At 40.7% G+C, this 13,977-nt stretch overlaps 1 long non-coding RNA gene across 1 annotated transcript in view; it reads right to left on the bottom strand.

Annotated features, from left to right (window-relative positions):
- LOC112532318 overlaps window positions 1-13,977 on the bottom strand; it is a 241,610-nt gene that overhangs the window by 225,223 nt on the left and 2,410 nt on the right. The window lies entirely within an intron of this gene.

The raw sequence follows: 13,977 nt of genomic DNA, 5'->3' as shown, positions 1-13,977 counted from the left end.
GGGTGGGGGGAGGTTTTTTTATTTATTTGGTTTATAATCCTATCTGAATAAAGGTAAACACATAGGGATTATAAATGAAATAAATCTGAAGCAGAATAGAATGGGGGTGGTAGAAAAAAATCTCAAGAGGGTCAGGAGATAATGAAGATTATACCTCAATATTGGGATTATGATGTTAGTTCTTTATTTCAATAAAACTGGATAGAGATCTTTTATATCAGGGACAGAGCTTAGCTGTAAGGACAAAGTAATCTTCTGGGAATTATGCATACAGGCTCAACATCATTTTTATTGGATGGCTGATGAACTGGAAAACTCCAGGATAGCCTGGTTTTAATTTGTAATCTTAATTTTCATATAAATCGGTACAGTTGGAGGAAGGGGGGCAGATGTAGAGGGAATCTGATGCTGTGCTAATATTGCAGCATTAAGACAGCACATGCATTAAGGCTACAACTGTAACTCATCTAGAATCTGATCCTGTCTTTTTGTCTATCCATCTGTCTCCCATCTTTGCATCTATCTATTGTTTCCAAAAAACCCTCAACCACCCCAGAGCAGAAAGGAGAACTTTAGTGTACTGTATGCACTGAGAACCATCTACGAACATGAAACTGCTCATCAGGATGCAGCAGTACAAAAAAAAAAAAGACTGCGTTTTGTGACCAACTTTATCTTGACCTCTTGGTTTGAAACAAGAATGGGATAATCAATGTGCGATTTTAAGAATAGGGTCACCCAAACATAGGTCCTGAATCATATTTTGGCACCTGGACAGGGCAGTCACACCCAGTGAAAGAGAATATGGCTCCCACACATAGCACTTAGTCTGATTTCATTCACTAATTCACTAAAAGTCATGCCAACTCTGCTTTCGTCCTACAGAGCTTCTAACTGCTATCTCTATCACCTCCCTTTTGGGGTGGGGGAGGGAATTTTATGTTTTAAACACAGATGCAAGATGGAATTGAGTGGTGCCTTACTGAAAGAAAAGCAAACTGGGCCTTCAGAATGGTTTTGTCACATGGGATTCATGTGCATGAAGAACAGCAAAGCAATATTTAAATAAGAAACAGTCCCAAATTGTACAATCAACAGATGTGAGTAATCACTCACAGTGAACATATTTTATCAGTAATTCTCCCCTGAATAAGAAGAGGACAGAAAGAGCCATGCTCACGCTGTCCTTCATGATCAGTAACAGAATATGCAGCATTGATGGAACAGCTGCTTTCACAAAGGTGCAATGAGGGAAGAAGCTCCCAGAATTCCTTCACAGCAAGATTTCCAAGGGGAAAATTGAAATGCCAAAGAGATATATATTTACCTATGTGAATGTCCTGCAATCCTAGCCTTTAAAACATGAACTATTATATTGGTGGTGAGAGGGAAAAGAAAAAAATGCAAACTTTTCATTCCATTTTCAAAATATACAGCTATTGTAAAACACAGAATGGGCAAAGCTATTTTTTTTTCCCCCTAATCTGTCTGGTACCAAACTGGCTAAAGAGAATGACAGAAGAGAGCCTGATCCACTCAGACAATCTCAAGTGTAAATTCATTTTATTTGCCTGCCATGCCTTAAATCTATTTCTACTTCTGCTTTTGTTTCTGAGAAGGCTTTGTGGCTGGCTGACAGAAACGCTGTGCAAGCTTACGAAAAAGCCCATTTCTTCCCCTGATTCTCTGCCCTTCCACCCCAGCCACATCCACTACCCCCAGTTCTTTCCTCACCTCAGCCCTCCACTCCAGGGCAGCCAACAGGTCACCAGGGGGACTGAGCATGAGCGTCATTCACAGCAGCACAGTGAATCATCAGTAAACCTGGACAGGCTACTGAAAATCATGCCAGATCATAGCTCTTTATCCTCTATTTTGATGAACTGCCATGCAATGACATCTTATTTTGGACTTTCAAAGAGCCTTCAAGTTCCCAAGAAGACCGTCCAGGAAAATTAAGCAGTTGTGCACAGATATTTTGGCTGCAAGTCAGAGGAGAGAAGGGAGGGGCTGGGGAGAGATTTGGATCAAATGATCAATTAATATAATGGCAGAAGATTAACAAGGAGGTGCCCCAAGATGCTAAAACCAAGGTTATCTACAGTTGTTAGTCATGATTTAGAAAAGAAGCTGAGAAATGAGGTGATGACCTGTACAGATAATACCAAATCATACGGATTAGTAAAATCTAGATAAGACTAAGGAACATAGAAAAGACAAATAAGAGATGGAAAAAAATTCAGGAATAAAAAAGAAAGGTAACGAGCATTGGAACAAATAATGGGAACAGTCCCATGCCAAGTTCTAAACAGAGACTGCTGCAAATGTGAAAAGCCAGTCTGCTATTTTGGACAGCCAGATAAAACACTTGCTATTGCAGGAGGCAGCCTTATCAGTGCAGACTAAAAAAAACAGAAAAGTATACTTGAAGGACTTAAGTATGGAAGCCATACCATAGTGTGGTTCCACATATGAACACTGCAAACATCACAGGTTTGCTGCAAAGGGCTTGGATTGCCTTTTTCCTGTAGTTACAGACAGTCATTTACCATGGGGATAAACAAAAAAATTGGCCAAATAAATTAAATGCTTTTTACAAAAGGAAGTTTATGCTCAGTAAAACCAAAAGGGAACCCCATTCAAATATAAGATCAAAATCTCTTCATTCTTTCTATTGTTCATCCTTCAAACTCATTGTACTCAACATCGGTATTTTTGAAAATGAAATTAGGACAACTGCACATTATTATTTTATCAGTTGCCATTAGTGAGACTTAATGTTTACGAATAGCTTTGTATGTACCATCATGCATCCAAGATACTTGTGCTTTTTATTACTCATCTTCTATCAGTCCATTCTGGGATCCTTTATTTCCTTCGGAATATTCATTCTGCTCATCCTCAGCAAGATGGCACAGGATTGCCATATTATTCAGTATAATATCCCTATGTTTCTGCTGTATTGCTTCATGAATGCACACAATATATGAAACTTCAGAGGCATTCCACCTTGCTGTATAGAGATGTCCATAGATCACTGGTGATGTTAAATCAACAAGTTGAAAAGTAGACCTTTAAAGAACAACTTAAGGCTTGCTAAGAAAACTAACTCCTGGCTGTGCTGTTAGTGCTTGATCTCATCGGTCCATCACACTTTGTCAGCTGTAACCAGCACCTGAAATATATTCTCAGTGACATCCAAGATTTTGGGTACATCCTTCAGCAAGGCAGCAAATCAAACACCAGCACAAAGATCAGGAGCATGCCCTTCGGGACTAATGTTACACTGGCTGAAGAATTAGAACAGTGCCTTCTACAGGTTGCATAAACTCTTGCAATCAGGGAGTTTGCCTCACCTTCACGAAACTCTTCAGAAATAGTTGAAGGAGAAACAGACCTTCTGTTTGTACAGTTCTGGAAGCGTACTGCAAGAATTGCAAGAATCCACATGAATGAACATTAAGGAGTGTCAAGCCCCTTTGACATAAGCTGAGAGCTGCATGGTTCCCTCTAAAACTGCAAGACTTCAGAGCATGTTTGCATAGTACTCCGCAAATATGGAAGTCTTCTCCTTGGCCAATTCTTCCAAGGATTTCAACCATTCAGAAAACACAAAAACCAAGAGGGCTCAAAGCCACCAGAGTAAGACACCTAGATAAGAAAAACAGTTGAATGCAAGCAGAGAAGCCACAATCATGCCTCACAAACACTAACAGCTGGTTTTTTTGTCCGATTAAGCTCAGTGAAGTTTCCGTACAAGAATGAAACACGCTGTGGTGTCACACAAAGCCCATAGCACAGAACTCTCACTTGTCACATCAGCTACTGATTTTTACCTTTTTTGCTAGCCAACCAACTACACTGACTACAACATACTGAAAAGAGACATGAGCAGCAAGGCCATTTTTCACAGGCATGAACAAGCCTCATCTCTGTGTTTGCTTTCAAACAAGCTATCGCTATAAATAGAGAATGGAGTACAAACGTGGTTGAACACAAACTATTAAGCTGCCTTACTGTGTGTCACAGAGCAGCTTTTCTGTGCACACATCCAATACAAAGGACAAGTTTCTGACAATTCTGAACACACACACACACACACACACACAAAAAAGAGGAGCTTAACTCAGTTTCTTTACAATACTTCCAGTGCAATATTAGGCAAAAACCTTGATCACTTTTATGTTCCCACGCTACAAACAATGATAACATCCTTTTTTTAAGTCTCTGCTTATATTTCTGCCAACACTGTCTTGTTGCTTCTACAGAGTTCAGTTCATGGTACAGAGCCTTCTACAGGCTTCATTAGACTTAAGCAGCGTTTCAAGTCAGCAATGACTAAGAAATTACAAATGAACACTTCTCTTGCCAAATCAATGACATTGCATGATTTGCGACCCATGGTTAACAGCATAGCATGGGTATGGTTACCTCAAAGGTTTAATCTCTTTCTTCTTCTAGCTTCTATAGCCTTCTGCCATGGAATCATAAGCTACTATAGCCTTCTGCCACAGAATCATAATATGCCACATCGTCTCACTTACAAAGGCAGTCCAAATTACAGAGCCCCACTGGCTGTCTCTTCCTGGTATTATTTCCTGTTAAGTTGCCATCAAGAGCAAGTAGAAGCAACTAAAAGCTCCTTTGGGTTCCAGCTGTCATCTTCCCTCCTTATGCCATCCTTTCTTGCAATTCGGCCTCGTTCATTCCAAATGCGCTTAGTTAAAAGCTTTTCTTTTGGCTCTCAAGGCAAAGACTTGAGCACTAAGTAGCTTTCCCACTGTTCCTTCCTAATCTTCCTATTTATCAACCTGGAGATTCCTCAGCTTTGCTAATCTTTCCTGAGAGCACATAATACTGATAGTGATTTCCTAAGCAAGGCAGCTAAACTGCTTCATTACTGCCATTTGGAGATTCTGGACTTATTTTGCATACAGAGCCTCCAATTCAGCCAGGACTACACCACTTGATACATCACATAGCTGCAAGATGTCCATTAATTTCCATTCTCTTCTTACATATTTCATGGGACAACATGGAAAAAACTCCTTCCAATTTCCCTTGATAGTTGGACTAGGTGATTTTAGTGTTTTTTTCCAACTTTAGTGATTCTATGATTCAGCTTCCACAAGATCACTTCACATATGGTTGGCAGCACTATCCAGACAATGTCTTTGATAAGGATGTCATTATGGGAAAGACGTACACCAGTTCCTATCTTCTCAAAGAGCCAGTCACCACATAATTCAGCCTTCTTATAGCTAAACAGTGGTTTGAACTTGAAGGCAGGGCTGCCCTTTGTTCTGGTTATAAAGAAGTCCACCCTGAACAAGACTGGATATTTCATTGGTCTTAAACTATGTATATCTGCACTACTGCTTCTCTTCTTACTCAGGAATGGGGCAAAGAAATAAAGACTTTAAATAAAGATTAAGTGTAGTGGAATTCCAAGGTCACAGCCTGAACCAATGGGTGGGCTACGTGAGTGCGTGGGTGCCTGGAGCCACCCTTTCTGTCTCTGCAATACCTCCTGTGCAATCTGAGTCTGCGCAGATCCCCCTTTGCCCCCGCCCTTCCTCCCCTGTTCATACCATCGCGCTGCCGGAGAGGTGACATTCCTCAGCTCATCCCTTTCTCCAAACTGTTACCAGGAGAGGCAAGTCTTTTTTGATATATTTTCCTATTGTGCCTATTTCTCAAATAAAGGCTCTGCCGTTGCCTTCGTTTGTTCTACGTTAAGAAAAACTTGACTTTTTCTTACATACGTGTAAAGACATAAACGTAGTTGTCCAAATACCTCTGTGCTAGGTTGAAGACAACTTTGTGTTCAACATGGACACTTATGTTTTAAGATATATGTAAGAACATATGTATGCAAGATCGTATATAGATACTGCATGGCATACTTGTGTTCTTGAACTACTCCTTTCTACCTAAGTGCATTCCAAGCTACAATCTCATCTGTCCTGCAAGGCAGGCAGCCAAGCATCCTCACACACCTTGACACCCAGAGAAATTTTCAGTGGTATCCAATAGGGCCCCTCCTCACATCTGCTCTTTACACGTGGTTTAAGAAGTGAGTTTCCTGAATCTTTGCACTGAAGTGAAAAAGAAGTTGCCTGCAAGAACTCAGCTCTTTCTGGTACTATCTGCATGAAGAAGCTCAGGCCTTTACCAAGAGTGTTCCATTCCATATTGGATACAGTAAAACTCAAGGCAGCTGATCCCACCTCAACAAAACTACATATACACATCAATTCACTACTGCTGCCTTATGATATTCAAAGAGAATCAGTAAGAATGTGTTTGCTATCAAGCATTCAGTTTAAAAGGAAATGTTCTTACTGAATAGAATTCACGCGCTGTGAATCAGAAATAATAATAAATACCTTTTGTATTTTCTAATTTCTCTGCTCTGTTAGCATACTGCCGGGGAAATCACTTCATTTTTTTCGTTCTTCCAAGCAAGGAGAGGCACACACAGCTAGGAGACTTTAAACACCCACCCAATCTCCATACAGTATCTTTTTAATCAAGAATCACAGGTTAATCCTAGATTTCAAAATATAATAATCATAGAACATCTTATAAACTACAGTCATTCCAGAACTGGACATGAAAATATCTAATCCTGTAAAACTACAGAGATTTCTGATCAAAGTATAGCAGGTAAATCAAACCTGAAATGAAAGGATTAGAAAAGGTTACTGTAATATTATTTTCTGTTAAATAAGATAGAAGCAGATTTCTCTGAATCTTGCTCTGTAATTCCCATCTGGAAAAGCAGCATTGGAGGAATGAATAGGTTTGAAGAATGTCTTTTTATGACATCTGTAAAGTAAAATACAGCAATCAGAGCTCATCATAATCCTTCATCCAGCTGCAGGTACTTCACAGGCTATCACAGTAGCACTGATCAAAAAACAATATTTGGGATAGCTGAACTGATTTAGTAAGGTTGTGCTCCTCCCTCAAACCTATACTAATGCACATCACTGCACACTGACATTATCACCTGAGGCACTTCATGGACCAATACCAGAATATTAACGGGTTGCTGCTCTGAGATGCCCAAAGGCACAACAACACTTCCTCATCTTTTTCATGGGGAGGGATGCTTATTTAGGAAACACTGACATGAAACAATCTCATTTTGTTAGCTCCCACTGGAAAGTAAAGAAATCCTTGGGAACACATCCTGGATAAAATCTAGAAAGCCACCTACCTACCTTTAAAGCATCAAAGGAGTAGAAAATCAAGGTTTTCTTCTTTCAGAATTTGAATACTCCTTCCCACCAAAGCTAAAATAACACCTTTTAGTCCCTTCATCAGGATCTGGAGCATCCAGCTTCGCTTCGTCCATATTTTCACTCCATCACACTTCAAAAAACGTGAAACACTCATATTCTAGATAAGTCTTGGAATGCCTCTCTATCCTACCACAATTTTAGTGTGTCCTTTGAATCTCTGTATGTCAATCAAGACCTTAGAGTTACCGAGTGGTATCAGCTATGTTCTAACATCTACACTTGTATTTCTGCATTCAGCAACTACTTCTGAATTTTGCCAGTACCTCATGTTTCAACACCACAGCTCTCCCTTAAAGCCACAAAACAATACTAACCTTCTTACAACATATTAATTATTGTTCTGGCACCTAAACTTACACCTAAAACCAATTAAAGAAAGAAATGTCTCTACAGAACTTTATCACATATTTTTGACCTTATCTGTAATTATTTCTCAGCTTTCCCTCATTTCTGGGGGTGGGGAGAAGAATTTATCCACACAGCCCGTGAGAATGACCCAGCATGCCAAGAAAAGGAAAAGTAGCCTACTGCTCTGCTGACAAGTAAATATGAGCCTCTTCTTCAGCTGCCTGCTGGAAAGATTTTCATCTGTGCTAATGCTTCTTCTGAACTTCCATACTACAGTTTTAGAACTGATGGGATTCATTCTGCTCCAAGAACAACCCAGGAATTTTGAAACATGGAAATATCCTTTTAACCATGTGCAAACTAAAAAGAAATGCACTACCACCACACTGAAAGATAAATAGACAAAGAAAAATTAAGATGTACACAAGCTTGAATTTCCAAAGGTTCAATTGCAATAGCCAACACAGCAAGAGATCAGTGTAGCATTATCAACACGGATAAGCATATTCACCAGCTTCAACACAGCTATGCAAATCCCAGAGTTGCCACAATGGTTGTTCCACTGGGAGTATCACAGTGCTTAGCATTTTTCCTCTCTCCCATGAGCTCTGCTTCCTCAAGTCAAATAACTGAAACTGAACTTACATTTCTGTTCCATATATATATTTTTTTTCCTCCAACATTTAACATTTCCAGATGTCCGAAGTTCAGGCAAGGACTATACAACATTGACTTCTAAATTCTTCTAATGCAAGTGTTTTTAAAACGTAATGATGCTTAAGGAATTATTTATAGTTGCACATAAAGTTACAAGAAGGATATATAACACCATGTGATTCTTGCATAGATCTTGCTGGAAAAAAAACTGAGTTGCTAGACTCTGATTAAATAAGTCCTGAGGGACAGAGATGCATAGAACTGGCTTGGAAAAGTCACTCAGACTTCTCTTCAAAGGAAAGAAGGGCATCTTTTAAAACCATGTCTCAAGTCATCTCTGAGCAGCAAAACCTAAACTCCCATACATTTATTCTATGCTCAGCCACTGAAGTCAATGACAGAATTTGGTCTAGGAAATGTAAGGTAAAGATTGCTACGGAAGAAAACAAAGCACTTCATACTAGCAAGACAACTGCTGCTAAGAAATTGCAAGTGCTCCAGGGGTATTTCGAAAGACCTCACCAGTTACCATCCAAGGCCTTTCAACAAATGTTAAGCTTCACATACAAACACCTGTCGAAGTGCAGGAGAGTTCTAACCTTGTATATATAATGCAACTTCTGACATCATCTCCACCAACAAGAGCTGATTGAACAGCTGTGAGGCATAGCCCACTTGAGCACAAACAGCCGTATTCTGGCAATGGTCACAGCACCAACATGTTTGCATTATTCATGCCCTCCAGGGCTTAACACAGTTGCTGATTTGCAGCAGTTGCTGGACAGAAGTCACGTCACATGATTTACGCTGGTAAAAAAATCTTTACTAACTCATGCCTCATAAATTTGATCACTTAATAATTTAGCGTTAAATTTCTTATTCTAATGAAAAGAGTTAACGTGATTATTATTAATGCCATTTTAGTTGATTTAAAGTTATGCCATTATGCTAAAACATTCTATTTAATTTTTAATATTCCAACTCAAAATTAATCTTTTAAGTCTTCAATTTCAGCCATACTATTACACAGTACTGTAGCATCTATCACAAGCAAATTCTCTACAATGCCCTTGATAATGGGGATTCCTAAAGGCCACATGTCTCAGTCCACAGACCATATGTTATAATGCTCCTCCAGTCAAGCATCTGAAACTCCTCACATGAAGCTACAAGCTAACCCCTAATTCTAAAGAGGAAAACAGTTAAAATACACAACAGACATTCAGAAACATCAAGTCTACAGCATTTGGAGAAGGAACAGAACACATCCCAGGTTCTGTATTTGCTTTTACCATTACAGAAAAACAAGTAAACCCATGTTTGCTTCTTTCCTTGCATGTGGATTTGCACAGCCACTTAGCACTTGAAATCAAGCTAGATAAGCCTTTTTTTTTTCCTTTGAAGTAGCAGGTGACACAGCCACTGTCTATCATAGTTTATCCAGAACTGTCACATCCTGCCACTGCACATCTTCTCTTCTGCTTTTCTTTGCCTGTCCTACAGGAAACTCAAGCGCAACTAAATCAACATTTTCACCTCAGCTGTGGGTAAGCCCCTGAAATCTAGACATGCTCACTCTGCTGAGACATCTGGTGGACATACAGTTTAACCAAAACAAGCTGGATAGGAGCTGTAGCATTCCATCATGCCTTAGTCTTGACTTACAGCTCCAGAAGACCCCCCCAGTTCAAGGCTGCTCAAAAATCAAGTCACCTGTGGATTGACAGGGAAGTACAAAGTGCCTTGCTCCTCTTTACAGAGAAAACAGTAAATTCCCTCTACTTTTTCCAAAAGAGGAAGCAAACAAACAAGCAAACGCAGGTAGGAGCTCATTCTATTGCACTTCACCTCTTGTTCTTCACAGCTCAGTACTAATCATCAGTCCATAATGCGGTGTAGAATTGCCAGCCCCATTCTGATGATGTAGTTATTTCCAATTGGCACTTGGGAGCAGTGAAGATGGGAGGCATTACTCATCGCCAAGAGTACAGATGTTTCTAATTGCTTTCCATTACCAAGAATAACAGCTGTTTACATCTATCAGCAAATAATTCACAAGAGCTCCAGACTATTAAGATAACACACCCCACCTGGTCACCATCACAAGTTGTCAAGGCCAAGGTAGTGGCTGCCAGAATCCCCTTCTGCATCTCTGTTCATCAAATGACAGCATGTGTCACCTTCAGATATCCTTATGCTACCCCACAAGCCCTGGCTTCTTGGTGGCCTAACAGATCAAACGGACATATGGATTCTTCATGGCTTTGCAATAAATGTTTCATGGTTATACCACAGCCAAGGGCAAGTGACAAAAGGAGCAAGGGACTAGCAAATAACCCCGTGAAAAAGAAAATCCTCACTTAATAAACTAGTCAGCAAAAAAGCATGTCCTCTCTGCTCTGCAGCCATGCACAGAATAATCTTTAAGACACACACAGTAGCTGAGATGATTAATTCTTCATCTCTCCTATGCTTGGCACAGAGATCAGGTAACAAGCCTGCAGAGAAAAGGCAGCAAGGAATCGAGTTGTTCTCTTCACTGAATCGAATTACTTTTTCTAAGGCTGGTGCAGGCACAGGTTGGTGCAGGCAGCCACTGACTCTCACTTCCCCCACGTCAACCAGCCCAGATTGGCAGTGCCGCAGCAGTGTGGCTGTCCTTTTAGCAGCACTTCACAGCTTAGGGTTCAGGTCTGTGGCAAGGGCTCCCCACCACTTAGGAGGTACAAATAGATAAGCAGCCAATTAAAAATTAATAATCAGGAAACAGACTGCATAACACCCTACAAATGACTGATACCTAACGAGTTCATCAGTATTAACCATTTCCTGACAATTAAAGCTGCGTATTTATTTGCCTTACTGTGATCTACGTGTTCACTTGTCTGTAAACAGGAAAACTGGCGACACAGATTTGAACAGATTACTGTCCTAGAGTCTGAGCCAATTTGACTGGCTTAATGAGATAGAGAGACAAAGAAAAGTGAGGTCTCCATCAATTATTACAGTATGTGTGTAAAGCCTACCTCCATCCATTCTCTAGTAAATTGTTTCTGATGTATAACATCTCTTTAACTGACTTTCCACAAACTTGCATGCACAGAAATACACCTCTTCCCTCTTCATGCCAATTACACTAAAAAGCATCATCAAAACACAGAATACCAACTCTCCCACTCTTCTCTTAAAGTTTATTAATTTGGACAAAAGGACTGGCCCAGGGTTCCCACTGGGACAAACAGGAGGATCTGCCTTGGGACCCTCAGAAAGCAACTAAGAAACCCAAAGTGAAAGGAAAGCACAGAGCAGAAAAGGGGAGAAAAATCAGAAAGCAGAGTTTACAGGCTGCCAACATACACATCACAGAAGAGGGGTTAACTCTCCCTCTTTGGTTAGTCCATTGACATCAAGACACCTATTCAGCAACTCTTTATCAAATTCCTTTATACGTAGTGATCCCAAGTAAGAATTTATTAGAATTCCTCCCTAATTTTCCTGTCACCCAGACTTGTCTAGCTATTGTTGTTCTCATCATCATTTCCACTATTTCAGGGCAGTGCCTCCTGCCCAGGGATCCCTGCCAACAAGAGCAGAATGCCATTATGAGAGGAGGCTGCTGTGAGCTGCTACCATCACAGGGAATTTATCACTGCGAGCCATGATCATAATGGACTCCTTCACCAAATGACTTTGGATGCGCAGGGCTTTGGCAGCAGGTCTGCCATCCTCACACAATTATTAAACTGAATGCCCATGTAATAGGAGCAGGGGACGGGGACATCACATCAGTGCAGGCGGTCTCTCGGAAGCCCTGCATGCAGAAGCAGAAGAATTCACTCCAAGAGTCCAGACTGCTCGACAGGCGGGCCGAAAAAAAATGAAACTCCAGAGCTTTGCTAACTCCAGCAACCCGGGTGGGATGCTAATATTGAGTGATTTTGGCTAGGAGAATGAGCTTGGCCAGGAGAAAAAAAAAAGTCAAGATAGAGAAGCCACAGCATTATTTGCAAACCTTTGATGTCCCAACTTTATACCGTCTCCCCTATCGATATACAATCTCGATCATTAAGCACACAGGGACTGTTGCAAGTACTTGTTTCCCAATCAGACAACTAGGAAGCTGATATTCCAAAACGTACAGCATCTGAAAAGTTTCAGTACTCAAAGAGAGGCTTTTTCCTATGGCTGGTCTTACAACCACTCTGTACCAGGATACAACAGAAAGCCCTGTATTTGGTGCAAGCAGAACTAAGCCCACCACAAACCCTGTAAATCAGTTACTGAAGACATACGCAGGATCACAAAGGGTACAGCATACAACGGCCGGTCACAGCCTGATCTCTGCTCTCCCCCAGGAACTGTTGCCAGTTGGTGATCAGATTAGCTTTTTCACTTGCCATTATCCACACAGCATGTTCTGTGTGCCTTGCCTTCAGCCCTCTCTGCTCCTCATTTGTTTGTTTCCATATGAAAATATATTTCTATTATGCGCTTGCCTCTTTCTAAATTCTCCATCTTTCAGTCTCCACTGTCTCTCTCCACTCTGCTCCAGCCCATGTCAAAACCATCCGTTTCCATCTGGAAGGAACCAGCAGTGTTCTCAGGACCTCCAGTCAGCATGTCACCACTCCTCAGTGTTGAATCTTCATGCTACTATTTCACTGCATGCATCAGCTTCCAGAATCGTGGGACCATCAAACAATTCCAACCAGCATTTTAAAAATCAACAAGTCAGCCAACCTCCTGGTGTTAGTTTCTTAAAAGCTTTGAAAACCTGAAGATTAAAGAACTCAAAAAACAAATGCTACATCTTACACTTTTTTTCCCGTCCTTATTAGCCAGCCTAAGCACTTCGACAGTGCTAGGCTCCTAGTTTTGCATGTTTGAGGCTGCCACCTACCGCGAGTGCTGGGAAAGCAGAAGGTGTTTAAGAACAAAAGCCAGTAACTCGGAACCTAGCAGAGGAGTTACACCTGAGGCTAATGCTTCTGTAGCCTTCCTTGCCTTCTCTGCCAAAAGGCAAAACGTACTGGTAACAGGAGCTACACAAGTTGGTCAAAGTCTCCATCTATCCATAAGGAAATATTAATTTACCCTTATGTTTTTTTGACTTGAGCACACAATGCTATTGTTGATGTGTGGAAGATGGATAGATAAACCTAAAACATTGAGTCCTGAAAGATGCCAGCACAACCTGAAACCATTAATCTTCCTGAAGTGAATACACTCTAATAGCGTGCCCAGGCATATGCCATTCATCAAATCACATCCATCCATCACACTGCACCAGACACAGTTTGGCAGAGCTGCCATGATTAGTGGATGACAATGCACCTCTGAAGCTGTGCAAGGTAGCTCCTCCAGGGAATTATTTATGATTGGCTTGAAAAAGAGGAGCTGAAATCACTTATAACCACCACTGATTTCTTATAAAGACATCAGGAAGAAAATATCCTTCTTAATATCCTGCTTGCTTATTTTGTCAAAAATTGAAGTAGGCCATTTGCAGTGAGTTTTATTATCCATTTTTCTTTTTCAGAATGGAGTACCCCAGGGAGATGCCACCAGGACAAATAGTTGTGCTTTCAAGTAGAAATTGCAGTTATCATGGCACCCAAATCAGCATTCCTATGCATGATGGCAAAACAGCTCCTGTCACAAT

This window comes from Gallus gallus, chromosome 4 (assembly GCF_016699485.2).
Source record: "Gallus gallus isolate bGalGal1 chromosome 4, bGalGal1.mat.broiler.GRCg7b, whole genome shotgun sequence".
Taxonomy (NCBI): domain Eukaryota; kingdom Metazoa; phylum Chordata; class Aves; order Galliformes; family Phasianidae; genus Gallus; species Gallus gallus.
Note: the sequence above shows the minus strand (reverse complement) of the source record. Positions and strands in the feature narration are given on the sequence as shown.